Source organism: Megascapheus bottae, chromosome 9 (assembly GCF_031878675.1).
Source record: "Megascapheus bottae isolate mThoBot1 chromosome 9, mThoBot2.hap1, whole genome shotgun sequence".
NCBI classification, from domain to species: Eukaryota; Metazoa; Chordata; class Mammalia; order Rodentia; family Geomyidae; genus Megascapheus; species Megascapheus bottae.
The window spans coordinates 58,790,594-58,817,378 of NC_143517.1; the positions used below are offsets into that span (position 1 = coordinate 58,790,594).

At 42.4% G+C, this 26,785-nt stretch overlaps 1 long non-coding RNA gene across 3 annotated transcripts in view; it reads left to right on the forward strand.

The window, feature by feature from the left end:
- Positions 1-542: 542 nt before the first annotated feature.
- The window catches only part of LOC150059241 (uncharacterized), a 48,958-nt gene continuing 22,715 nt past the window's right edge, over positions 543-26,785 (forward strand). The window contains exons 1-4 of one of the 3 annotated variants that reach the window (XR_016536621.1): positions 543-637; positions 8,224-8,293; positions 11,628-11,823; positions 24,365-24,421. This is a non-coding gene — a long non-coding RNA (uncharacterized LOC150059241). Of the gene's footprint in view, positions 638-8,223; positions 8,294-11,627; positions 11,824-12,209; positions 12,305-24,364; positions 24,422-26,785 lie in introns of those variants that run through there. The other 2 variants (XR_016536620.1, XR_016536619.1) reach the window with 2 other exon arrangements.

Below are 26,785 nucleotides of genomic sequence, written 5' to 3' on the forward strand. Positions count from 1 at the left end.
CTCTAAGTCCATACACTTAATCACTGTACAAGGCTATCAGCTTTTTGATCAGAAAGCTGTAGGTCTAAATTCCCAAGACTCACCTGCAGCCTCAATTGAAGTAAGTCAATTTCCTTTCTTTGCTCCATTCTTTGTTAAAGTGGCCTGTAAACTAAACCAGGTGCTGTTTTGAAGTGCTTGGCGTTTAGTAGGTTCTCAGTTTTCACAGCAAGTCACAGAGACAGACAGATCTTAGATTTTAAAAAAAAATCCAAGTGATTTTAAGAAGGAAGACTCAAGTGCTTGCTTGCTTTAGAATCCTTGCAGAGAGGGGACTTCAGCCTGTGTGATACTCCTCTTCCTCCTTTTTCTTCTCATCCTTTCAAGACAGGATCTGATTATGTAGCTCAGCCTAGCCTTGAACTCGAGACCCTTCTGAATGCTAGAATGATAGGTGTATGCCTACCTATGCCTGACATAATTGCTATTATTGCATCCTTACTGCATCCTGGGGGAAGTGATCCTTTCTTGAGGCAGACGAAGCTGTTCTTGGACAGTTCAGTTTTGTGAATTTCAACATTCACCTGAAATCAGCTGCTCTGCAGTCTCTTTTCTGGGAAAAAGAATGCTTTGGAGACTGTATCATCATCATGATCTGGTACCTTCCTGGACACCGGGGGGGGGGGGGGACAGCTGGCTTGTCACTAGTTGTCTTCTTCCACTTTTCCTGAGAGATGATATCAAGTTCTCTGCATCCTTTTCATGGACCAAGGAGTAAATTCTCCTCATGTACAAATGGACCCACATCTAACTCTTAACAGCTAAGACCAAACGCAGCAACAAGGGCATGCACTAAAGTGTTGATTGATGACCATCATGACAAACATAAGCACTTACACGTTCAGTAGTAAAGGACTGGATGAGTAGACTGAATCCTGACACGAGGAGAGGCTTAGGGTGGACTGGCAAATGGAGAAAGCTGGGGATAAATCAGGACGTAATACTACGTGCGAGAAAATCTGAAAGTATCCAGACAGGTAGATGTGTTTATTTGTGACTCTTGAGATTCTGGGGAGTTTTCTTATTCTAACTTTTCTATTGGGGGAGGAAGTATAACTTAGTGGTTATGAAAATGGACTTCAGAGTGAGGGGACCTGGTCTATTTTCTGCCATGGGAGAACTTTACCACCTGAGTTTCATAATTTGTAAAATAAGAGTAATAATAGTTCCAGATCTTTAGTGTTCTTGTGAGAGTGATTAAGCTGACTTTGCCATGGGGTGCTATGTGTGCCCAGTACAGTGCTAAGCATTTTCTGTGCATATCGTTTCTCATGCCTCGCCTTTGACAAATGGAGAGGACAATGAGTCTGAGAGACGTTGCTTTATCAAAGGGAGCAGTGCCATGTTCTTTTCCTGCCCTTCTGGATCTTTCACAGTGGCTGATACCAAGTCTATTCTCTTGAGATCACATCTCAGTGCTGACTCATTCTGGACCCATTTGAGTGGAAACCTCAGTATTTTCTTGCCAACCCTGTCTCCTGTGTCCTCTGCTTGGGCTATATCTGTGCTTATTATTTTCTTTGACTTGAATGAACTAATTATTGAGCACACAGGTGGACTTGAAAATCTGTGCATTCAAATCATGTCACTGGCTATGAGGAAGTTCCAGAATAAGACTTACAATTTGGCATTAAGAAATTGACAGTCATTTCTCTTTCAGCCCCTCCCCCCACCCAAACCCCAGTGGGCAGAAGATACATGAGCTTTGCATGTTTCTTTTTTTCTCATCTGGAAAGAGTGACTGATTCTGAGACTAAGAGAGTGAGTGTGTAGAGAAGGTGGGACTGTCCACAGGGAATGTCTTTCACTAGAGCTCCCAGGAGGGAGCAAAGAACAGGCATCCTCATGCAGAGTGTGGAGTAAGATGGGAGAATCAGTGCTGAGTGACTGACAGACCTGCATTCTAATCCCCAGTTTTCAGCCACTCTGTGGCTCTGAACATCTTCCCAGTTTCCCCAGATTCCATTTTTCTTATCCTCAAAGTACTATATACTATATCTATATCTATATCTATCTATCTATCTATCTATCTATCTATCTATCTATCTATCTATATATTTGGCTGAATAAGTTTCAACAGATTCATATGAACAAGCATTAGAGAAGTGTCGAGAATGACTGTAAGAATTTGCATTTCTTGACTTGAAAAGATGGCTCTGAGGTGTTGCCCAATGTAAAAGGCAGGCTGTAATGAAGAATGTGGTGTGTACACCCATTCCCTTTCCCAGGACATTGATGGTGAGATGGGATTTCTACAAAACGTAGAAGAGTCTTAGTAGGAACTTCAGAGCACTTAGTAGAAATCTAGTGGCTTCAGTCGTCAACATTTCTACTGATCCCTAATTCCTCTGCATGTAATCGAGATGTAACTATACCTTTTGATGAATCCAGGTCAGAAAAAGACATGACTTAATCCTTGAACCTTCTGGCTAAGCACCAATTATGTTATCCAGAACATTTAGGACAGTTCAATTCCTTTAGTTTGAGCATCTGGCAAGAGAAGCATTTAGGCAACATGCAAACTTAAGAAAAGATGATAGGAAAGTTTCATAGAAGAACCCTACGACGGGAAGGAGAGCACACAGCCGAGTTACTCCACAGCCCTTCAGCCCATCATTTCCAACGTCCTGGTCGCCATTCCTCATGACCGAGCTTTCAAATAGTGAGCACTGGAGCTCTTGAAGATGGCATTGTGAATGGTGGGTCTCGTTTCTGTTTCCTGTAAGGCTGTGACACCAAAGACTTACTGTTTCATCCTTACTTCCTCATTTTTCTTTTTTTAATATTTTTTATTGTAATTAATAAAAGGGTTACATGATATTTGCCAGATAGAAGGTGCATTAATTCACATACATTGGTACCCTTTCACATGTCTTGGTCCCCATTTCTCTCCCCCTCACCCCCCCGTCTTGGTTTTCCCCCCTTCCCTATCCAATTTCAAATAGCCAAATACATATATATCCAATATATCAGGTAATAAAGTGAGATACTGTAACAATATGATATAACCAAGGGACAGCAAAAGAGATGAGAGATAACATAGTACATAAAGGACAACAATCATTCGTTATATGGCTTTTGTTTCAATATCCTGGAGGTCCTTTCAATTAGCTTCACATTATATGGCCTTATGTATCCAGATTTTGCTCTATTGCAAATCTCTGCTAGTAAAGCCCAAGGTTTCTACTGATTATGACAAATGAGGGAAACCATTGAGCCTAAGTTCCTTTGAGTCTGGCTTACTTCACTTAATATGATTTTTTCTAAGTCTTTCCATTTCCTAACAAATGGGGCGATGCCATTCTTTCTGACAGTAGCATAGAATTCCATTGTGTACAAATACCACAACTTGTTGATCCACTCATCAACTGAGGGACATCTAGGTTGGTTCCATATCTTTGCTATGGTGAATAATCCTGCAATGAACATTGTTGTGCTAGTGGATTTAGAATGCCCTAGTTTCTGGATGGTTGGGTAAATGCCAAGTAGTGGAATTGCTGGGTCATAGGGGAGCTCTATGTTTAGCCTTTTGAGGCACTGCCATACTGCTTTCCACAGTGGTTGAATGAGTTTGCATTCCCACCAACAGTGTAGTAGTGATCCCTCCTGTCCACATCCCCTCCAGCATCTGTTGTTATTAGATTTCTTGATCCTGGCCATTCTAACTGGAGTGAGGTGGAAAATTAACCTTCAAAAATCATCTGCCTTCCTCTACGCCAACAGTGAGAGGAACGAGGCAATAATCAGGAAAGAAACTCCTTTCGCAATAGCCTCAAAGAAAATAAAGTACTTAGGAATTAGCTTAACTAAGAATGTAAAGGACCTTTTTGATGAAAACTTTAAAACCCTGAAAAAGAAAATTAAAGCAGAACTAAGGAAATGGAAAAACCTCCCATGCTCCTAGATTGGAAGAATTAACATTGTGAAAATGACAATCTTGCCAAGGGCTATCTACAAATTCAATGCAATACCCATCAACATCCCAATGTCATTCTTTAAAGAAATAGAAGAGGCAATCCAAAATTCCATATGGAATAATAAAAGACCCCATATAGCAAAAACAATTCTTAGCAGAAAGAACAGCACAGGAGGAATTTCAATACCAAACTTTAGACTCTATTACAGAGCTATAATTCTCAAAACAGCTTGGTACTGGCACAGGAACAGGCCTTAAGACCAATGGAATAGAACTGAGGACCCAGATATTAAACCACAGACCTATGGCCACCTAATCTTTGACAAGGCAGCCAAAAAAATAGAATGGAAGAAAGACAGCCTCTTCAACAAGTTGTGCTGGCAGAACTGGTTAAGCACCTGCAGAAAACTAAAGTTGGATCCTTCTTTGTCACCCTGCACTAGAATTAACTCCAAATGGATCAAAGACCCGGAGGTAAAAGCTGACACACTGAAAACTCTACAGGAAGGAATAGGAGATACACTAGGCCTCCTTGGCACAGGTTGAAACTTTCTTAATAAGGACCAAGAATCACAACAAATCAGAGAAAGGCTGGATAAGTGGGACTGCATTAAACTGCAGAGCTTTTGTATGGCAAAGGACATAGCTAGTAAACTAATCAGGAAGCCTACAGAGTGGGAGAAGATCTTCACCAACCAGACAAAGGCCTCATATCTAAAATATATCAACAACTCAAAAAATTGAATCACTCCAAAACTAATCTCCAAAGTAACAACCATCCCATTAAAAGATGGGCCAAAGACTTAAAGAGAGTCTTCTCTGAAGAAGAAACCAAAATGGCCTATAGACACATGAAGAAATGCTCAACATCTCTGGTCATAAAAGAAATGCAAATCAAAACAACGCTAAGACTTCCTCATTCTTTTGAAGCTCCCTCTCCCCTATTTTGTTGTCAGGCAGGTTTGCTCTTATCAGCTCATGCTGCCTTCCGTGAGCTGTGTAGACCTGCTTTCCTAGTAACCTCTATCAACACGGTGAGGCAGACATTGTGCTGGGTGCACCAGCCGGAGCCATTTGCTATCCTCTGAGCTGGAGGTTGCTGCAGGGTTTTTGGAGACATTCAAGAAGGGTTTTAAAACAGGAAGAGGACTTTGTCAGGCAAATGGATGTGTGCTCTTTCTCATTTCATAGAGGAGGAACAGTGTTCACCAATGTAGGAAATCAAGTTGGAAGGGTACGTGATTGTGGGATCCAGAGAAAGCCATAGCTGAGTGATGTGATGAAGCTGTCCTATATAAAAAAAGAAATCCCCAAAATTTCATTAGAGAGAGGAGAGAGAAAGTTCTTTAGCTCAACTCAAAGTGGACCATCACTTACTTGACAATAACTCTGCGCTTTGCACTGCTGTGTGGGTTGCTAGGAATATACATATTTCTTTGGATGATTTTCCTCAAGGCTTGCTAATCAGTGTGAGAACGGAAGCTGAGGGTCTCTATGGCCTTTGATGTATACAATGCGCATCTCTACTCTGAGGCTGGAAAATTAATCTGGGTGATTTCTTGTGATAGAAGGGAGTATCTGACAGATACATCATCTCCAAATAGAAATCTAGACGTTCTGTCATAGATTTACCTCTATGTTGTGATAGATGACTTATGAATCCCTTTCAGAAACCATTACAGTAGTTTTGGATGTTATCATTTGCTTCAGCCATTTTGACCAAGAAGAGTCTTGTCCAAAGGTAGGCCATGGACTGGGCTAGGCCAGGAAAACGACCTTCACACTGCTGAGGAGGCTGAAAGTATAGTCGGGGAGAAGAACTGGAAACATAAAGGGGCTCATCTTCATTCTCCTTTGAGCCAGTAAGACACTCCGTGTCTCCTTGAGACCGTGGGTAAAGACACAGAAAAATGAGTGGCATGTCTGGGAAAAGGAAGTCCTAAAATACATCCTTTGTCTCAGTGTTTTGGAATGGCCCAAATCTTATCTCGGTGTTTTTTTTTTTTTTAACAAATAGTATGGACAGTGAACCCTAGAGCTTTTGATGCTTAGGGGTTGTTAGATTCGACAGCTAGGCATGCCTTCTCCTTCTCCTTTTCTTCCCTGCCTACTTTTATGCTATTCTACTAAAATAAATACTTGCTAAAACTTTCACCTCTTGAGACTGTCGTTTCCCTGAGACAGCGGTGATGTTCGTGTGGAATCTGGAAAGCCGGGGAAGCCTCGTATCTCGTATCATCCACTGGCACTACATTCTAAATACAAAGTCTGTCACCCAAACTGTGATGAAAACTGCCAGGAGACCAAGGTCACTGAGAACCTGCCCCTCTGCGCCCACTGCCCTGACCCTCCCTCCCAGCTCAATTCTGGGCATGATCTCTTTGCTTTCATTGAACTTAGTGCTTGGTCTCAAGTTTACCTGTCAGTTTTCTGAATACACACTTTTAATTTCACCCTACAACCCTCACTGAGTAGCCTTCCACTGGTGTCTTTTTGGTAGATGAACCCACAGACACAGATGGGCAATTAGTTGTCTTCCTGTTGAAAGAGATCTTCATGGCTCATGGGTGGCCTGAGCTATGGGAATTGCTTTGAGAGACTTCTTTTATGTCATCTTTGGAGGTGGGGAGACAGGAGATGTGACTCAAAATACTGGGAATGGTGACAAGGTTGGGCCTGGAACCCTCACACTCTGGGAGGCCTTCCACGTCTACATGAGCTTTTGCTTCTGTCGAATTGTGTTCTCATTTACACTAGTGTGACAAAGATTGGTACACGGACTTCTCTGAGCCGAGAGGGGAGAGGCTCCCAAATGAGAACAAGATGAAGAATTTGATGTCCATTCCTATCCGTGCCCAGAGTTCTTTGGGAATGAAGGATTATGCCGTTTTCCTTTCCTTCCTCTCCCTCTCAGGCTGCCAAGCACAATCCCCCAAAAGGAGGACATTAATTCACATTCTTGCTTGCTTCTAACGGCAAAAAAAAATGTATTGGCGTACTCCCAAAGGCTCATTTTCCATCTCTGCTCAGCTCATCAGTATGTAGGAGAAGCCTATAGAAAAGCCTTGGAGGAGGAGTGCTAGGTCACTTTGCGTCTCTGTTTCCTGGATGTGAAATGTGCCACCTCCCTGCCCACCTGGCTCTGGGCTCTGCTCCCTCCAAGGCAGCTGTTTGTGGTGGACACAGCTCATTGGTCCAAGCAGGAAGCTGCAGGGGGTGCCAGAGTTCAGGAGCTCCACATTCCAGGCAGAATGTTTCTGCGTTGAGCAAGGGCCCTGCTCTGCCAGGTTGAAGTCTGTCTGATCGGAATGCAACTCAAAAGGAAAAGTCCCCGAGAGAAAGTGATTCAAAAATCCTCACCTCTCCCCACACCCCGGACTGCTTTTAAAATTCCTTTGTAATTGTCCAATGACAAAGTCAGTTCAGCACTCTTGCTGACCGCAGGGCTCTTGCTGGTGCTGATAAATATGACTTCCCGAGGGATCGGAATGCAAACCGTAATATTTTGTTGAGTCATGTGTGTACTGCAGCTCTCTTTCCCAAACATTGCCTCAGACCCATAATTGGCAGCTCTCAGAACTCTGCTGGATGACACTTACTGCCCAGGAAAAGCTCAGTCCATTTCTCGAAAAAAATGTAGTCTCACTCCCTCCATCTGCCCGGCTGTAATAATATCCTGTTCTTAAGGAAGCCGATCACTCTAGGGGGAAAGCAAGGGCAAAGTGGGTTCTGCAGATAAGGTGGAAAAATAGGGCCATTGCCCTTTCCCACTCACTCTGGTCTCCCACCAACCGGACAACTCATGGTATCCACCAGGGAAAAAAATCCAGACCCCGAAGGGAAGCTGGCCCTGCCCTGCAATCTGATTTCTCTTAGCTTCCACTGGATTCTTGGAGGTGGAGACTCAGGAGTTAATTTCTGAGACTTTCCCCTTCTCTGGAACTCCTTGAATGAGTGTAAAGAGGAAAATCATACCACAAGAATCTGTCTAGTTTAGGACATCCGTTTCCTTTGGGATTTTCCAGATGAAACCTTGGGCACTTTATAAAGAGGATGGCTGAGGGGTGGAGTGCAGGGGGTCCAGAGCTGGGGAGCTGCTAGTCTCAGTTTCCATCTCCAAGGGATCACAGACAGGGAATCTTGTGTGTTTTCACCTCCAGCCCATATGACTTTCTCAGCTGCCAAGCAGAGGGATTGAATTAGATGTTCTAGCTGATCATCTCATACTTTCTTCTTCTCTCATCCTCTGTCTCTGTCTTTCTCCACAGAAGCATCATAAGCTAGAACAAGAATTCCAACTCGGGTCCAACCAAGTCTCCCTCCCTCTGCTGTTCTGATGTAAGCACATCGAAATAGCATATTAGAACATCTCATTAGGATCAGGCAGTTTAGTCCCAACCTCTATCCGCCTGTGGGAGTGGAACTGGGAAGTCGGAGAGGATTTCAAGTGTCAACAGAGAGACTTGAGTCACATTCTTACTAAACAGCTAATGGCCTTAGGATGTGCCACTCTGAAAGGGGACTATCGAGCCTTTGGCTATGAGGATTCAGCTTTGTTAAAATGAGATATGTAAAGCTCTTGGAACAATGTCTGCTACAAAGCAAGTGTTCAATAAAAACAGGGGATTGGAGAGAGATTGAGACAGAGAATGATCCTCAATCTGATTGCTTGAGGATCCTTGATGAAAGGGACTTGCTTTAATTATTCCAAACCCTCACCATATCTTGTGGCACACAGAAGATAATTGTTTGCACTTAGTCAAACAAATGCAACACATACACACAAATGAATTTCATGACTTCTTGCTGGAACTTCTAAGTAAGGCTCTATGTTTTTAGAGCAATGCATCACATCTAAGATAACTAATGTGCTTTGGTTTCAGTTGACTGTTTCTTATACAACTTAATGTTGTTCATCAATCATTTAAAAATATGAATTCTTGCTTATCAAACACTCTGATTCCCTCCCCACTCCCTGGCTAGATATTGTTAGGGTGTTTTTCTCCCTGCCTCTCTGCCCTTCCTCTTTATATCCAGCATTAAAAAAAATCAGCATTGGGGCCGGGAGTTTGGCCTAGTGGTTAAAGTGCTTGCCTAGCATGCATGAAGACCCGGGTTCGATTCCTCGGTACCACATACATAGATAAAAGCCAGAAGTGGTGCTGAGGCTCAAGTGGTAGAGCTCTAGCCTTGAGAAAGTCCAAGGACAGTGCTCAGGCCCTGAGCTCAAGCCCAGGACTGGCAAAAAAAAAAAAATCAGCATTTACTATGTAATGTACACAACTCCTGTGGGGAGAAATCCCTATCTGCTCCCTATCTACACAAGGGAGCTTTGAATATGGCTTCTGGCTCTATACCTGTGTTCATTGCAAATGATTTTATTTAATGCTGGAAATGACTCTGGAGGGTGGGTGCCAATTAGTAGACCTCAATTGCAGAGGAGGTAATTATTGACATGTAGACAAATTAACTAATAAACCCTTGTAACCAAGGTTATAATCGGCATAACTAGGTTTTAAATGTAGGTAGTGTGACTCTAGAGCAAACTCCCAGCAGGCTTGATCTGATCTGATCAGTGTGCTCTGTGGTCTCTTGAGTCCCAAGGGGCCATTGTCCTAGATCATCTAGAACCCCAGTCCTAACCTATTAGACAACCCTGAGAATGAACCAAGGAAACACCAGACAATAGGAGGCTTTAAAGGAGGAGGTTATCCTGTCTAATGGCTTTTAATTGTGGAGTATGGCTTGTTTAGTGGTTTGGAAAATTAATTCAGAATTCCAGGAGCAACATTGCAAAAATACAATGTATAGACAATAACAATTGGTGTAAAAGTTGGGGCATAAGGACATTAGTGTCAGTCATGCATAAACCATTTCGCCATTCATATATATATGTATATATATAGGGTATGTTCAATTCATAGCTATCAATATTTATCTGTCTCTCTCTCTCTAATATCTGAATGTGTTTTGGGTATCCAAATGTAGAGCATTTTTTTAAAAACTGTGGGTCATGCTTATCACAATTTGGAAAATCTTGACTTCCTCTAGTGGTTACTATAATTCCATGACATCCAAGGAGGGCTTACATGTGTGCACACATACCTGTGTGTGTGTGTGTGTGTGTGTGTGTGTGTGTGTGTGTGTGTGTGTGTGTGTTCAGATAGAAAGAAAAGTGAATTGGGTTAGCAGTTTGACCTAGTGGTAAGAGTGCTTACCTTGCATGAACGAAGACCCGGGTTCGATTCCTTGGTACCACATACATAGAAAAAAAAAGCCAAAAGTGGTACTGTGGCTCAAGTGGTAGAATTCTAGCCTTGAGAAAAAGCCCAAGGATAGTGCTCAGACCCTGAGTCAAGCCCCAGATCTGGCAAAAATAAATAAAAGTAAATTAATATGAACTCTAGGAATGTCTCCTTTTCTAGCTGTACAATCTCATTAGCTGTGTATGCTGGATTTTCTTATAGTAGTTTATCATTAAGAAAAGGAGACTTCACTGGGGTTGAGGAAAACGTGTCTGGAAGCAGATCTGAGGAGCCACTGGCTTAGCACACTGGAATGGTGCTATATTTGTTGTTGCTTCTTTCTTGCATGACTTTTCATGGTAATCAAGGAGCAGCTACGCTTGTAGCTTGGCAGTGACTGCCATGGAGTATGCAGGAAGAATACAAAGTATGCTTATCTGTGTCCTTAAACTGATAGGATCCATGTGATTGACTCTTCTCACATAGGCCAGACTCTGATGGGAAATACATAATACATGATATTTGTCAGAATTTGGCCACTTCCTTTATTTATTTATTTTATTGGAGGGGGGCTTGAACTCTGGGTCTGGGTGCTGTCTGTGAGCTCTTCAGGCAGGGCTAGCACTCTACTGTTTGAGCCACAGCACCACTTCTGGTTTCCTGGTGGTTCATTGGAGATCAAAGCCTCATGGACTTTTGTGCCTGGACTGGCTTTGAACCACAGTACTCAGATCTTGGCTTCCTGTGTAGCTAGGATTATAGGTGTGAGCCATTGGTGTCTGGCAACTTCTTTTATTTTTATGTTTTTATTATCTTTAAGGAGTTGTACAAAGGGTTTTCAAGTCAATGTATCAGTTTATGAGTATAATGCATCTTGATCGTGTCAGTCCTTTCATCATTTACCCCATCTCTCCCTGGCAACTTCTTTTAGAATAGACAAATAGGATTCCTATAGGAATAAAGATAAAAGGAGGAAAGCTGTATGAAGTAACAGAGAAGGAATTGAATATGAAGGCTGACACTTTGGTTCAGTTCAGCCGCATAAAGATAAATGCCATAGGAATTTGCTTGACAATATTTCATGACACGAAGTCTAAGTTTATTAATGCACTTGTCTCTGAGTCAATAGTGTGGCACAAGCCAAAATCCAAAGTAAGCTAAGTAACAAGCTGTTCTTTTATAGGACACGTGCGTAGAACAGTGGAGGGCAGTGAAAAGAAGGATCAGAGAGAACTTTACCTCTTTCCCACATGAGAAAGAGTGTTTCCTAATTCTTCACTTTGGAAAGGTTCCATGTCTTCCTTTGTCCGTGAGGGATACAGCAGAAATGATACCTTATCATTTGAGACTCAAATAGGCAGCTTCCATGTTGGGCTGTTGGAGCCTTGACTCAGATGTATAAGTAAGTTCTGCTTCTTCATCTGTAGGAAGAAGATAGAGACCACGGTGAGAAACCCCATCTGTCCCAGCTGAGGTCATCTTAGACTCATCAAATGCAGCTGATCTGCTACTGGTTCCAGGTTCAGGAGTCAGCTCCAGAGAAATCAATCATGCCCTTCCTGGGCCACCATCACCTACCTGACCTTCAGAACTGAAATCTAACTCCTTAGAAGATTTTGTTAGGTATGCAATCCTAACCTATACACTCATAGCCTTGTACTGGCAAATCCACTCTGGGAGACAATACCATGACCACATCTGAGTTCCAGAAACATTAGCCAGGATTATTCATTATCATCGCCTAGAAATGTTCATCAACAAGCCCATGTTTAGGTCAGAGTGGGAAGGAAGGCTAAGAGAAGCTGCTGGATGGAAAGCTAAGCTGCACTGGTCTCAAATTCCCTAGCTTTAACAACCGTCTAGTCTCAGCCCCAGTCTTGTGAGGGGGTAAAAGGGATGACGGGCTCTCATGGTGGTATACCACCTTAATGATATTTAGGTCACACAACTCAGCATTGCTCACAGCAATGATGAATGCTGTGATGAATGCTCTTATCTTTCCATTCCAGGACTCCACTTGGCTCTTCCCCCTTTCAACCAGGAGGACAATGAGGAGGACATGACACATAACCCATGCATACCAGCTGGGATTGCAGAAGGAAATGAAAAGCCAGATACTTTCCCCATCTGTTTGTTCTATTATCCCGCTTCTGTGAAAGGAGATCTAAAACACATAAAGACAAAATATTAAATGATTTAAGGAAGCTTAACTGAAAAAGCAAAGGATGTTTAGAAGAGCGGGAGCTCTACCTTCTGAGGTTAGCCACGAGTCAGAGAAATGGGTGACTCATTTGTAACATCTGTCGTAGATCCAAAGACCAGTGATGGTTTGAGCTAACACTATTGCGTTCACTCTTGAAAAAGACTTTAGGGTGGCTAGCATGTCCTGTCCTTTCCCATGACTTCTACCTGTAAATTGAGCTGGTCATTGAAATGTAGATAGAAGTTGCAGGAAGACATTTATGACATTTTCAGGGACAGTCACATCTCTAATTATGGCCCTGTACCTCCAACACCACACTATTGGCATGTATCATTTGAGCCACTGCTCCCAGGCAAAAGGAGAAATGTGTAGAGTCATCCTGCCACCCACAATACTCACTACAGCTTTCCCTCCAGGCCATGGCTTTGTGACTGGGAAATCAATGCTTAGTTTTCAAATATTCTGACAGCTTACAATGATTCCTACCTGGAATGAGAACATTTCTGAGACTAAAATTACCATCAAGGAGTAGCTATACCAAAGAAGCAAACTTCTTTGGAGTGGAGGAAGAGATCTTTTGGCCACAAAACTGGCAAATTCCTATCCATGAGAAAGCATCAGCCTCAATCAGAGTGATGATGGCTGTAAGGAATGTGGGGGAAAGTTCGCAGATCATTTCAGCTGTGTTTCAGCAGGCAGGGAGATGGGCGCTGGAGTGAAGCATGAGTGGGCAAAAAAAGAGCCAGGATTAGAGGAGTTACGGAAATGCAAATGTCTGGCCAAGGTATCCTTTGAATCAAACCTGTGTACGTCTGACATTCAGTCTAGTACCCTCCTGTTACTCCAGAGTTCTCCTCAGTCCTGAAGATCCAGTACAAGTCTACGGTTATCTTCAGTTTTGTCTGTGTTTGCCAGCCCAGAGGAACCTAAATCTTTCTTTTTTTTTTTTTGTGGGTCTTAGATGCTGTCCCTGAGCTCTTTAGCTCAAGGCTACTGCCCTACCCCTGGGCCTGGGTGTTGTCCCTGAGCACTTCAGCTCAAGGCTACCACTCTACCCTTAAGCCGAGCCCCACTTTTCATTTTCTAGAGGTTATTGGAGATAAGAGCCTCAGGTCCTTTTGTGCCTGGGCTGGCTTTGAACCTTGATCCTCAGATCTCAGCTTCCTGAGTAGGCCTGAGCCATGGAGCCCAGCCTCTAAATTCTTTATCTTAGTGATAATTGAACTATGACTTTACATTTTTTTCTGTTACTTTTTTTCCACACTGAATTAGATATTTGCCATGTGTTCGGATGGTATTTCTTCAAAACCTGCTGCTCCGACAATGGTCTTGTCTTATAAAAGCTATGAACTGGATGAAATCCAAGAGTATGGCCTATTCAATCTGTTTTCTCTCTACCTCTATCCTCCACAGAGCCTGATAGAAAACACTTTTCTACTTCTTAGATGGGAGGATATGGGCTTACTTCATTTCTTCCTTTTTCCCCTTTCCCTCCCTCCCTCCCTCCCTCCCTCCCTCCCTCCCTCCCTCCCTTCCTTCCTTCCTTCCTTCCTCCCTCCCTCCTTTTCCCCTCCTCCCCCCACTCTCTTTCTTTCAGACACTCCTGCCATGATTTTGGTACTTTCTCATAGTACTTCGATTCTTGTGCATTTAGTCATTAAACAAATATTAGATGAGTGAGCCTCACTGTGATTTACAATGTCTCCTGTCACTACCTACTGCGTTGACACCGTCTGGTACAGCTCTCTTTTGTTCATTGACCTGCTATCTAAAGAACAAAGACTGCAGCAGTATTTGAATCCTTAAAGCTCATTATGACGCCTCAGGGACTTTGAAGTCTCCTTGAGTCTCTTTTGTCTTCTTGATCTTCAATGGCCTCTGTTTCTTTTTTTTTTTTTTTTTTTTTTTTTTTTTTGCCAGTCCTGGGCTTGAGCTCAGGGCCTGAGCACTGTCCTTGGATTTTCTCAAGGCTAGAGCTCTACCACTTGAGCCTCAGCACCACTTCCGGCTTTTTTCTATGTATGTGGTACCAAGGAATCGAACCCGGGTCTTCATGCATGCTAGGCAAGCACTTTAACCACTAGGCCAAACCCCCAGCCCAATGGCCTCTGTTTCTTATCTTTCAGATTTTAGTTTTAAAAAGTCTCCTTGAGTGTCAAGAGTACCACCCTGTCTTCCTCCTTCAGTCCTGGTTTTCTGTATGATGCTTGATGCTTTCTAACCATTTCTTTTCCTTCTCTCCCTCCCTTCCTTTGTGCCTCATCTCTATTCATTTTTCCTATTTACTTCCTTCCCTTCCTTTTCCTTGGCTTCTCCTTCCTTCCTTATCAACAGACGAGTCAAACCAAAACAAAATGAACTAGATTGTGTGTGACCCACTGGAAGTACCTGAGCCTCAGCTTGCTCTGTTGAATGCCTGCTTTGCACGTTCTCTGTGAAGATTAAATGAGATGATTAGTAGATAAGAGAGTTCAGCATTATGCCTGAGATGCAGAAGGCAATTGACTTTCTACCTTTTCCCAATCCTCTGAGGAGCTATGTGATAACAACTCACTCAATTCTGAAAAGGTATGGAGAGTCTAGACATGCCACAGACAAGGCTAGTCTTCTGCTGAGATGTAGTTGAAAACTGAGTATTATCTGAAATAACACCACTGGGAACTCAGTTATTGAGATGATATTATTGCTGGAGTCAAAACCCAATTTCAAAGTCATTGCACATTCCATTCTAGATAGATCCTTATATAGATCTCATACATGATTGAATTTAACCAGTTGGTTACTTGGGATAGTATATATATATGTGTGTGTGTGTGTGTGTGTGTGTGTGTGTGTGTGTGTGTGTGTGTGTGTGTAATCTTTAAGTAGTTGTACAAAGGAGTGTCATTCAGATTGTACGTGCAATGCATCACAATTAATATCAGCTCTTCAAGGATAGTTTTTCCTGGAGGCAGGATAGCTGAATGTCTGTTGAGCTAAGTCCCACAGAAGCACTGGAGACAGGCACGTTCAACCAGTGGATGGGGTTAGGTCAGGGACAGTTACACAACAGAGTCCCCAAAGGTAGTGTGTATCTGTTCCTAATCTTTTCCCTCTTCCTCCCTCCACCTACACAGACATGCCCTTTAAATATTTATTTGCCCACCTTTGCTGTGCGCGGTGGACTTGGTCTCAGAAGTCAGTTTGATCCCTTTGAAGGTGTTTACTAATTAGATCATGCTAGGAAGTTGGGCAACTTCAGATGTATTTATCCTGTGTAAAGTACTCCCTGGACCCAAAACCCCTAAATGGCCCCAGGGGGGGCAGCTGCAGCTTCCCCACCATACTGTCTTTATTGGAGGGAGTTCTAATGAGAGCCCAATTAAGCTGAATTACACACTGTTTCTTTTCCAGCATTAGCTTCCGACACAGTTCTGAGCAGACATCAGAGTGGCTGCAGCCAGAAAGCTAAATGCTCTAAGCAAGTGTGATTAAGGATCCGTGTGCCCTGGGTTCAATTGGACCCAGCCAAAATAAATTTGCTGAGGGACACAGAATCCAGGCCATTGGTATTGACTTGAATATAATTGTGACTTGCCAAGAAAATGGCTGCTGCAGTAATTTAAGTTCAATAGACCCATGGGTCACCGTCCTTGAATATGTTAAATAATACTTTCTGTGGAGAGAATAAAAGAGAGAGACTGCATAGTATGTGCACGGGTATGTGTCTGAATGGGGCATGTGTGTGTCTTTGTGTGTATATCTCTGGATAGATAGAGAAGCTTTTTGGAGATGCGAAAGTACAAAGTAGAGGAAGAGAAACTTATTGTCCTGGGTCTTTAGATAGCCTTGGTCCAGAGCTTAAGCTTATTTGATTTGATTATCAGCTCCTTTGGTCATTGTCACACAGACAGGAAGAGAGAAACACTTGATTATGATTGCCTGGAATGTCTCTGTGGTCATGGGAAATCTTGGATTCCTTCCAAGATCCTTGCCTCAAAGGACTTAGCTAGTTTCATTAGCAAGGTGAAACACTTCCCACTGCAGTGGAATGAAGCCTTTCAGGGCACCTAAAAGCATGCTGGGAATAACACTGTCATCATCATGATATAGCTCTAGGTGCTCATGGGCTTTGCCTGGTGTTTAGACTAGCCTTCCACTCCTAGACAGAGCCAAGAGTGCTTTCCTCTCTGTCTCTGCAGACTCTTGTTCTCAGGTCTTCCAGGGTCTACAAGTCACTTACGTTTTTATGATTTACTTGCTTATTTATCCTTAAATGGTTGAACACAGGGGGTTCAATTTCACGTGTTTGATTTTGAGCACACCACATCTTGATTGATGTCACCCCTCTCATCCTTTGTCATCTCTGAGGGCACCTTAATACTGTAGCCTTTAGCATCTAGCTCAATGCCCAGCTTTGTAATATGTATGGAAGAATCAAATCTGCAGGATGGGGAGGCTAGCTTTCCTCTGAGGTCCTCGAGTATGGCTTCTCTCGACAGTGGGAACACAGGTTCCTAGCAGGCTAGTTCCCAGAGGTTCTGGGGGGAAGATTTGGCTTTCCATTTCCTTTAATCCTGCCGCCCTCCTGACAACAATGCTCTCCAGTGTTGTTCTGTCTTCTGATTTAGTCTTTTGACTCCAATGAAAACAAATGTCTTTCTGTTTCTTCTATTTGGGAGGACAGCTTAGTGGCTAGAGTTTCTAGAGTTGAAATGTCAGGATCTGAATGCCATCCACACCCTACAGAAGCTGGGTCACTTTGGAGAAGTAACTCACCTCATCTCCATTGTAGTACCTCAGCACTTTCCTCAAAGGGAAATCGGAGCTGGGATCAGTCCTTATTAAAAATGTTTTGAGGATTAGTTGAATAGAAGTAGGGGCTTAGTAGGGTTGCTTGGCTTGGCATGGATGCTTAGAAATGTTGGCTGTTCCTGAATCTTACACTATCCTTCCCACATCCCATTGCTGTGTGCAAGACTGAGCTAACAGATGCAAAGCACTTGTCCACTTAATGTTAGCTGTTATGATTATTGTTATTAAATCCTCAGGAAAGACCGAAAAATGTCAAGGTTTCACAATTTCCTAAAGAACTGCATCAAAAAGATGCATCCTTGCACCCTTTGGTCACTGAGAGAACCTCACATAATACACTGGAATAGCTAGGATTGCAGGTGTGTGCCAGCCATGCTGGGCTGGCATCTACTTTTTCTGATCCTTCAGAAAATCATTACAAAGTTCAAGTTCCATCCCCCCCCCCCATCATCTTGGCAATGTTTCCCCATTGCCATTTGGTTTTAACTTCTTGGCACATGTTGGAAAGGATAACTCTGGTATGGTGAACTTGGCTACACAGAAGAAGGACTTCTCTGGAGCTTTGACTGTGCAGAGGTGTGAGGAAAGCTGGTGGGTGCCCTTGTGATGTGTGATATACTGGACTTTCTCTACAGACAGACTGCTCTGATCTGTAACAGAGCTCATACATTCCCAATCTCACTGGGTTCCAGTCTCACAAAGAAACTAGTTTTTTTGTTTTTTTGGTTTTTGTTTTTTTTTCCTAGAGAGCAATGCTGGATGGTGATGTTACCAGGAGATTGGAGAAAGTGGTACAAATGAAGAGATATCCACTTTGTGAGCTTTTGTTAGAATAAAACCAGATAAAGTGTTTTTCTAAATTGTGGTGATCAATTCAGAGGAAATGGCTCTGGATTGTTCCTGGCCTGTCAGAAACTCAGTGGGCCTCAATGAGTCATAACAAAGCAGTTATCCAAGACTTGGTCAAGATAGAAAGGAATGTGGCCAGCCTTTGGTTCAACTTTTACTGGAAAGCTAATGGAAACAGCTGGGCTTTCTGAAGGTGACTGTCCATGCCATTGTGGTTCATAAAGCTTTTAGGGAGCTTTAGCCTCCACTTTGGGTGATCCTGTGTCCTGAAGAATGATGCAGAGAACAGAAGAGTACCCCAAATGACCCACTCTAAGTTCTGCTTCTTCCTTAGAAGGAGGCGAACTCAGCATTTTCATCTCCTGCCAAGAAACCAAATTCCTGGAGTGGTTAGACTTGTTCCCAATCTTAAGATCCGGTTAGCAGGGAACGACGGAAGCGGTGGGTAATTCTGAGAGTTAGAACTCCTTACTATCAACTGGAATTTGATGACTGGATGTTGCTTGAGATCCTGAAGGCCAGGTGTATGCCTCAAAGGTGTATGTCACTGGAATTCCTTCACAGCTAAGGCAGTGTTGGTGTTTGCATTCAGCTGTATTCTTCCTACTGTGCTGTGGTTGAGCTTCCTCCTGTTCAGCTATCCATTTTACTACCACTACTATTACTACTACTATTCTGAAGTTTTGTAAAGAGGTTTCAATTCTATAAGGCAGGTTAGGATTCCAATGCAGCTTGACAAATTTCATTGCTTCTCTTGGTTTTCCCCTCTTCCATCCCTACCTTCAAGCTTCTTATTGTTTAAGTGTCCTGTTGCCCTGAGTCTCTGAGAAACTTTTAAATTCATCTCTAGGCTCCAGGATCCACTCCCTTTCTCCTCCCCCTCACCCCCCTGCCCTAAAATGTTGCAACCAAGAACTAAGAAGAACTTCTCTAAGTTTTAGGTACCTTGCTCAATTGCCTGTCAAGGAATCCACAGCATGTTGACCTTCTCTTTGACCCCTAGGTCTGCGAATGGCATGAAGTGAGCCCCCCTGCTGCTACCGTCTTTGCATCATGATTTCCACTGTTTATTTTCATGGAATCTTGAAAGCAGGAAAGACAGTTCAGCTGCCTTCTGGCTAAAGTATTTGCTTTTAAGTCGTCTCCAGGAGATTTTCTCCAGCTAGCACTTATCAGCCTGAATAATTACCATGTTCTAGTTTTGCATTTCCACCTTCAGAGGGTAGATGAACAAATGAAACTCTGAAACTGTTTCTTCCAACACTAAATTTGTTATCAGGAAACCTGTGCTTTCATCTAAACTTTGCTGTGGAATCATTGCAAAAACCCAATGATCTCTTTTGTTCTGTAGTCATCTAACATATAAACTAGGCTAAATGGCAGCAGAGGCTTATTCTAAGGAAGAAATATGTTGATTGCCTACTGGGATCTTTGCAAAACAACACTCATAAACAGATGGCACCATGAATATATTTCACAACGATAACCAAAATCTATGGCAAGACCATGAGGATCCATTGGGTAACATTTTTGAGTTTGATTGTTCACCACTAAGAATACTTGAACGCTGAGTGGTGGTGAAGCACTGGGCACTAGAGCAATTGCACCATTTTTCTTATTCAGTTAGTGACCTCTTCTGGGGAAAGAAAGAGGCTAGCAGGCCCTCAGCACCAGCAATCACATACTACATCTGTACCAATGCAACCCAGGTGGGTGGATGGTCTCCATAGGGAGGAAATCTCATTGCAGATGTCTGCCTTGGGCAGCCAAGTAGAAACAAAAATGGCATTCCCCTAGAATGTGTTCCATAGAATGTGTTCTGATAACACTGGTCTTCTGTTACCACTTTGTACTGTAACTTTATGACTGGCTATTTTTGTAGTCACTCTAGAAGTATTTGATGAGGGAATGAGTTTCATCCAGCTACATTACAGATGTGTATGAACATATCACAGTAAAATTTCTTTATGTAGTTAATGAACACCAATAAAAAGGCAAAAATAAATAGCTGTCAAATAAACAAACAGAAATTTAGCTGCTGCATTCCTAAATCAGTCAATATTAATATTGCCAATTAATTTAGTATGAAAATAGGGAACAGAAGAGATATGTTGAATAGAAGATAAAGGATGATCAGCAGATACAGTTCCAATTTGAGCCTCATTCCTAGATCATCACAAATCCCTTACTTTGTGCATTTAGTATATGCTAACGATAAGAAATAAAAGCCCAAAATAAATAAAAAGTATAAACTTAGTCACTGTGAAAAACAAATCTCCATAACAAAGATAATACTTGAATGATCTCTGTAGGCCAGAGTTTTGATGCTGTGTGAATGTTACTACCAGAGAGGAAGTTCCCCTAGGGAAGTGCAAGTTCTATTTATTGGTTATTTGGTCATAAAATCTCAGAGTCATCCTTTCCTCTTTGTATTTTTGTACACTTGAAATCTTGTCTACCAGTAAATCATGTTGACAGTGCATGTGAAATGAGTTCAGAACAGCCTTTTCCTTATGGCCTCTGCGGCTATCCCCCTTTGTCCATCCATCCCCAATCTCTTGTCTGTTTAATCAGTACGTGGTCTCTGCCTTTACTATTGCTTCCTGGTGGTTAGTACTGGGGCAACATATTTCTTGAGTTTTGTTCTGCAGAAGCTTCAGAAGCTTTCCCCACTTCTCAACATAATAATTTCAAAAAGTGGGTACAGCAAACAGCATATTCCAGACTTCTTTGACTACAGAATCTTTTATTTTTTTAATTATTATTTTTTTTTTGCCAGTCCTGGGCTTGAGCTCAGGGCCTGAGCCCTGTCCTTGGACTTTCTCAAGGCTAGAGCTCTACCACTTGAGCCTCAGCATCACTTCCAGCTTTTTTCTATGCATGTGGTACCGAGGAATCAAACCTGGGTCTTCATGCGTGCTAGGCAAGCACTCTACCACTAGGCCAAACTCCCGGCCCCTGACTACGGAATCTTTCCCCCTTTCCTTTCCTTTCTTTTCCTTACCTTGTTTATTTCTTTTCCCCTCCTTTTCTCCTCCCCCCCTCCTCTTTTCCCTCTTCCTCTTTCTCAACCTTCTCTTTCCCTTTCCTTTTTTACTGGTGAGGCTTACATTCTTTTTTAAAAATTATTTGTAGAGTGATGTATAGAGAGGTTACAGTTATATTTGTAAGGTAGTGAGTACATTATTTCTTGAACATTGTTACCCCTTCCTATGTTTTTCTCCCCCTCCTTCTCCCCCCATCCCTTCCCAACATATTGTCTTGTGAATATTGCTGCTACACTGGTTCATCCTTTGGCCTTTGTCTCATTGTCTTGTTTTTCCCCTTCCCTTCCCTGATTCAAATAAACAAGTAAATGTATATACAATATAGCAGGTACCAAAATCAAATTCAGCATCCACAGAGGATAAACCATAATTTCCCTTTCCTTTCCCCTTCCCTTTTGTGCTGGCCTTGAACTCAGGGCCTGGGCACTGTCACTTAACATTTTACAAGGCTAGTGCTCTACCACTTGAGCCATATCTCACTTTCTGCTTTTTGATGGTTAATTTGCAAATGAAAATCTCAAAGTCTTTTTCTGCACAGGCTGGTTTCAAACCAAGATGCTCATATCTCAGCTTCCTAAATAGCTAGGATTACAGGCATAAGCTGTCTGCACTGGAATCTTTTTCTTACCATGTATTTTATGCAACTTCAGTTCTATAGTCATACTCTGGGATGCCCCAAAATGTCTATGAAAATATGTTGCACAAGCTGGGAGCTGGTGGTTTACACCTGTGGTCCTGGCAACTCAAGAGGCTGAGATCTGAGGATCATGGTTCAAAGTCCATGAGACTCATCTCTAATTAACTACCAGAAAACAGGAACTGGTGCTGTGGCTCAAGTGGTAGAATGCTAGCCTTGAACTGAAGAACTCAGGGACAGTGCTAGGACCAAAGTGGTATCCCACAGGATGGATAGATGGGAAAAGCAGCCACTTAAGACAGATGTAGTGAGCTTAGAATCAGGTTTTTTTTTTTTTGCAATCTTGTTGTAGCTGTCTTCTGAACTCTGTGGCAAGTCTTTTATTTCTGTTTGCATCGTTTATGCGTCATGAAATGTCGGTAATGCGTCTTGTTCTGTCTGCTTTCTCAGGCAACTGGAAGAATGTTCTAAAGAAAAAGCATCCCATTCCTTCCCCACAAAATCAAACCTAGACAATATCCAACACTTCTAGGCTGGTAGTGTGGACATCCACGAAGTCACTCCTATGTCCAGCACGTCCTCTTCCTCGGCATTTCATTTCAGCCAATGAACACCATAGTAATGTTTTGTTTATTTATTTGAACAACTCCCAGTAAAACTTGGGGATTTGCTGGCTGTTGGTTAGAAGTGAAACAAAGCAAAAGATTTATTGGAGCTAAGATTTATTGGAAGAGTGTGAACCAGTGAGTGACACACATAGATCAGGCAAGCAAAACCAATTACCTAGAATCACAGGTACCATGTGAAAAAGGTTAGAGACTATGAGAACCTGAAAATACAGCCTTGTGGGAAGAATGTTGTAAAACTTCAATGATGCTGATTAAGTATTTATTACCACCATGGCTGATAGTGCTGGCAGAGGGCCCCACAAGGATCATTGAATGACACCAGGTGTGGTAGAGCTGGAGGGTCAGGGCGGCAGTTGTACAAAGTTCTGTGGGTCTTTGAACAGTGCCTGTACAGAGAACTCATTTCATACCAGGCTGACAAGAAGCAGCAGTGCTGATGTGATGAGGAGATTCAGGATGCATGTTTTTCTCTTAGATGTAAACGTTAGATCTAAATAATCAACACATATGTCAACATATGCAGCATCGTATGCATATATGCCCAAACCTGTTCCTCACAGGAACAGGAAGGATCCTAATGTAACTGCTTTGAAAAGCAAACTTGAAGTTTACCACAATGAATATTGGGAAGCTGGAATGTATGCTGTCAAAGAGGGGGTAAGGTCAAGAGGAGGGGAGTGCATGCCGCGAGAGAGGGAAGGCGGATATTATAAATACAATCACAATATGTAATGTGCACCTGAGAAAATGGAACTAGGAAGTTTGATGGGTGGAGTGGGGAGAGATGGAAGAAAATTATGGAAGGGGTAACACTGATCAATCTGCCTTGTATTCATAAATGATATGTGGAATTGAAACCTCTTTATACAACTACTTAATAATTGAAAAAAAAAGATTACCTAAAGATTACCAGACCTCAACTCTGTTGGGTATTTGTCCTCTCAGGATTTGTGGCTGTGACTGACTAGACTCTGATAACCCTCAACTAATTCCCCTGAATGTATGTGAAGGCAGAATTTCCAATAGGAGTGATAGTGATATTGATGACATTGACGGTGATAGCGTTGATAATAATAATGAAAATATGGCTTCTACAGGGCAGATTACCATCCACATTCATAGATAAAACCCTCAAGATATGACTAAAAATACCTTTAAAAAGAAATTCAAAGTAAGAGCCTGTGGCTTACACAAGAGGCTGAGATCTGTGGATCATGGTCCAAAGGAAAGTATGTGAAACTGTGATGTCCATACCACTACCAAAAAGAATTGCCAGGAGTGGAGGAGCTGTGGCTCAAGTCCTGAAGCACTAGCCTTGAGCAAAGATCAAGAGGTAGAGCCCAGACCCTGACTTTAAGCCCCAGGACCAGCACAAAAAAATAAAAAGAAAAAGAATTTCAAGTCCAACAGATTACTGGATATCACCAGGGCCAGTTGAGACAGGAACTAAGACTTTTGTTCCTTTAAAATAGGGTCCTTGGGGCCGGGAGTTTGGCTTAGTGGTTCGATTCCTCGGTACCACATACTTAGAAAAAAGCTAAAAGAGGTGCTGAGGCTCAAATGGTAAAGCTCTAGCCTCGAGAAAGTCCAAGGACAGTGCTCAGGCCCCGAGCTCAAGCCCAAGACTGGCAAAAATAAATAAATAAATAAAATAGAGTCCTTGTTGTATATAACAGGTCTTCTCTGGCCACCATGCACAGGAAGGGACAATAACCCTGGGGGCATCCAAACCTGGAAAAACTCTGGCTGAGTTCTCTAATCTTGGAAGAGAACACCATTGGATGAACAGTTTTGCCTTTTGGAGAGACTTGTAGGTCGATATGATCTGATATGACAGCAAAGCCTAGCTGTCATTAGACCTTTAAGTAAAAGCCAATCATGGAATTTACATGGAAAGGCAAAGTGAAGTCAGTAAAAACTACCCACCCAGTTCTGACTGTTGAATCTGGCATTTCCTATCTGTGTGAACGATGTCTAAGGATTCATGTGTTTTCCATCTTTGTAGGGACACTGGGAAAGTTACAAGACTATGTACAAGGTATTTGGATCTGGGCCAGTACAGGTGAGTCTCAACATCAGTGACTCTCGGACTTGGAACTTTGTAATCCGTTATTCTTATCTTCTTCGAATTCAGTATTCTGAATAACTGTGTGTCATCTACAAGACTGAGAAGAGGTTTTGAAAGTCAGGGAATGAGTCTCACTGAGTGTTGTCTCATTTCTAAGTATGGAGAAAGTCCCACAGAATAATTGTTGATTTAATAAGTGAATGAACAAATGCATGATAATCTGTAATGTCAGCCCATTTAAAAGAACTGATCATTTTTCCATTACTTGTTTCCAAATAATAAGATATGTCATAATTCCTTCTGACACAGCTACAAAGTAGGTAAATGAGTATCTTGTCAAAGCTTTGGCCTCCTTGCACTTACAGACTAACTAATGTACCCAAAAGTACTGAGAGAGAGCCGGAGCTCATTGGATGAATGTGTTCTAGTCCATTATGTATCATCTAGAATGTCTGTGAGTGAAATCAGAGACTCTGTTCTGTTATGTCCTCAACATCCAAGAATTGTGCCTAAGTACTCAGTCGACCATTGTGGAATGAATACATAACTAGCTATTTGATATTATTTCATTTTTGTTAGTATTATAACCATGGGGATAGTAATAACTTTTATAAGAACTCCTAGAGAAACTTTATTCAAAAAGTTTAAATCCAAAGTACATTTCCCACCTACCTCTCCTTGGATCTTAAGATTGAGTCTCTCTGTGTCCTAGGCAAGAACTCAGTAGAATTAATAGGTTTCTGTTTGCACAAAGCTATTTACCAGGATTGCTAAGCAAACAGGAGAAATGGAACAAAATGATAAACAATCTGTGGTGCTTTCCTGTGGGATTTTTCTGAGCTCTTTCAAGGCATGACTAGTGACTGATTGACTTCTTGGAGGAAGAAAAGGAAAAAAAAATGCATTACCATTAACAAGGACTTTGTCTCCTGTGAGCTTTGTGACTCTAGCCGATGGTATTTCTGTCCAGCCTACCACAAGAGTGGCCTATAGCTATTGGCCCGAATACAGGCAAACAGATTCTTTGGGAGCATGAATGTGCTGAAGTGGGAGAATATTGGTTGAGTGGAATGACCTGGCCTTTCTCAGAAATGAGTGGTAATTATGCAACAGAATCCAGAGGCGGTACAGTCAGAGGACAAGAGGCATTGGCTGGGCCAATGGTTATCAGTAGTGGCAACTTCAGGACCTGGATCGGTAAAGAACACAAATATTTAGGTAGCTGCTGGGGTTCTCACAGTGAGAATGGCTGCAGCTCGTGGAACAGGCTCATTTACTATGAAGTGTATGTTACTGTCTATTGAACAGATTAGGAAACTGCACTGTAGAAATGACATTGAGTTTACTTCAGGTTACTCAGCCAGGATCACACAGCATCTACATCCACGTTTTGAGCTTTGGATGCCATAGTGTGAACCTTTTACTTATGGCAAGGATCTAAGCAGTCTCGACTTTGCTCAGCCCCAGCCCAGAGAGTGGGAATGTTGTTCTACTTACAAGTTGTTCTGTGTCTTGCCTCAATCCCTGAGGAAGGAAGATCCACTCAGAAAACCACTAGCGCATGTCAATAGACATTCTTTGTGGAATTGATCCTTGGGCTTGGGCAATTTGATCCTATAATCCTTCTCAGGGCCTTGTTCTTGGGGCCAGGAGCATGGTCTAGTGGTAGAATGCTTGCCTAGTACGCATGAAGCTCTGGGTTTGATTCCTCAGTACCACATACACAGAAAAAAAAAAAAAGCCGGAAATGGCACTATGGCTCAAGTGGCAGAGTGCTAGCCTTGAGCAAGGAGTGCCCCGTCCCTGGATTCAAGCCCCAGGAGAGGCAAAAATAAATAAATAACTAAATAAAGAGAGAGAGTGTCTACCTCTGGCTTTCAAGGAGGTCTGAGAGTTAGCAGTGTTGGTGTATGCTGGCAACTTGCTAGAGATGCAAATTTTGGGCCCCACCTGGATGGGTGGTTTAGACACTCTGGGAGTGTGTCCCCCACCCCCCATATCTCTGCTATTAGCAGAAGATGAAAATTCTTGTATAGAGATTCCCAGAAAGGAACAGAAGTCATCTGGTTGGTACATGTAGATGTAGGGCAGGTGTGAGAGCCAAGAAGAGGTTACCCTGTTTTGGTGGGGGAAGATTTGAATGAACATATTCATGCAGTGTCTGAGTATGTATGAACATTCACCAGAGCTCTGTCTCTGACATTCTCGTCTGTGCAGTTGTGTCTCCCAGATCTGTACTTTCTAGATATATCTGTCTCAAGAGAGTAGTAACTCCTGTAAGAGCTCCTATCAGACCTACTGAGTCTCTTAAATAAACTGCTCTGGGTATATCTTTCAGTGTTGCTATATAACGGAACT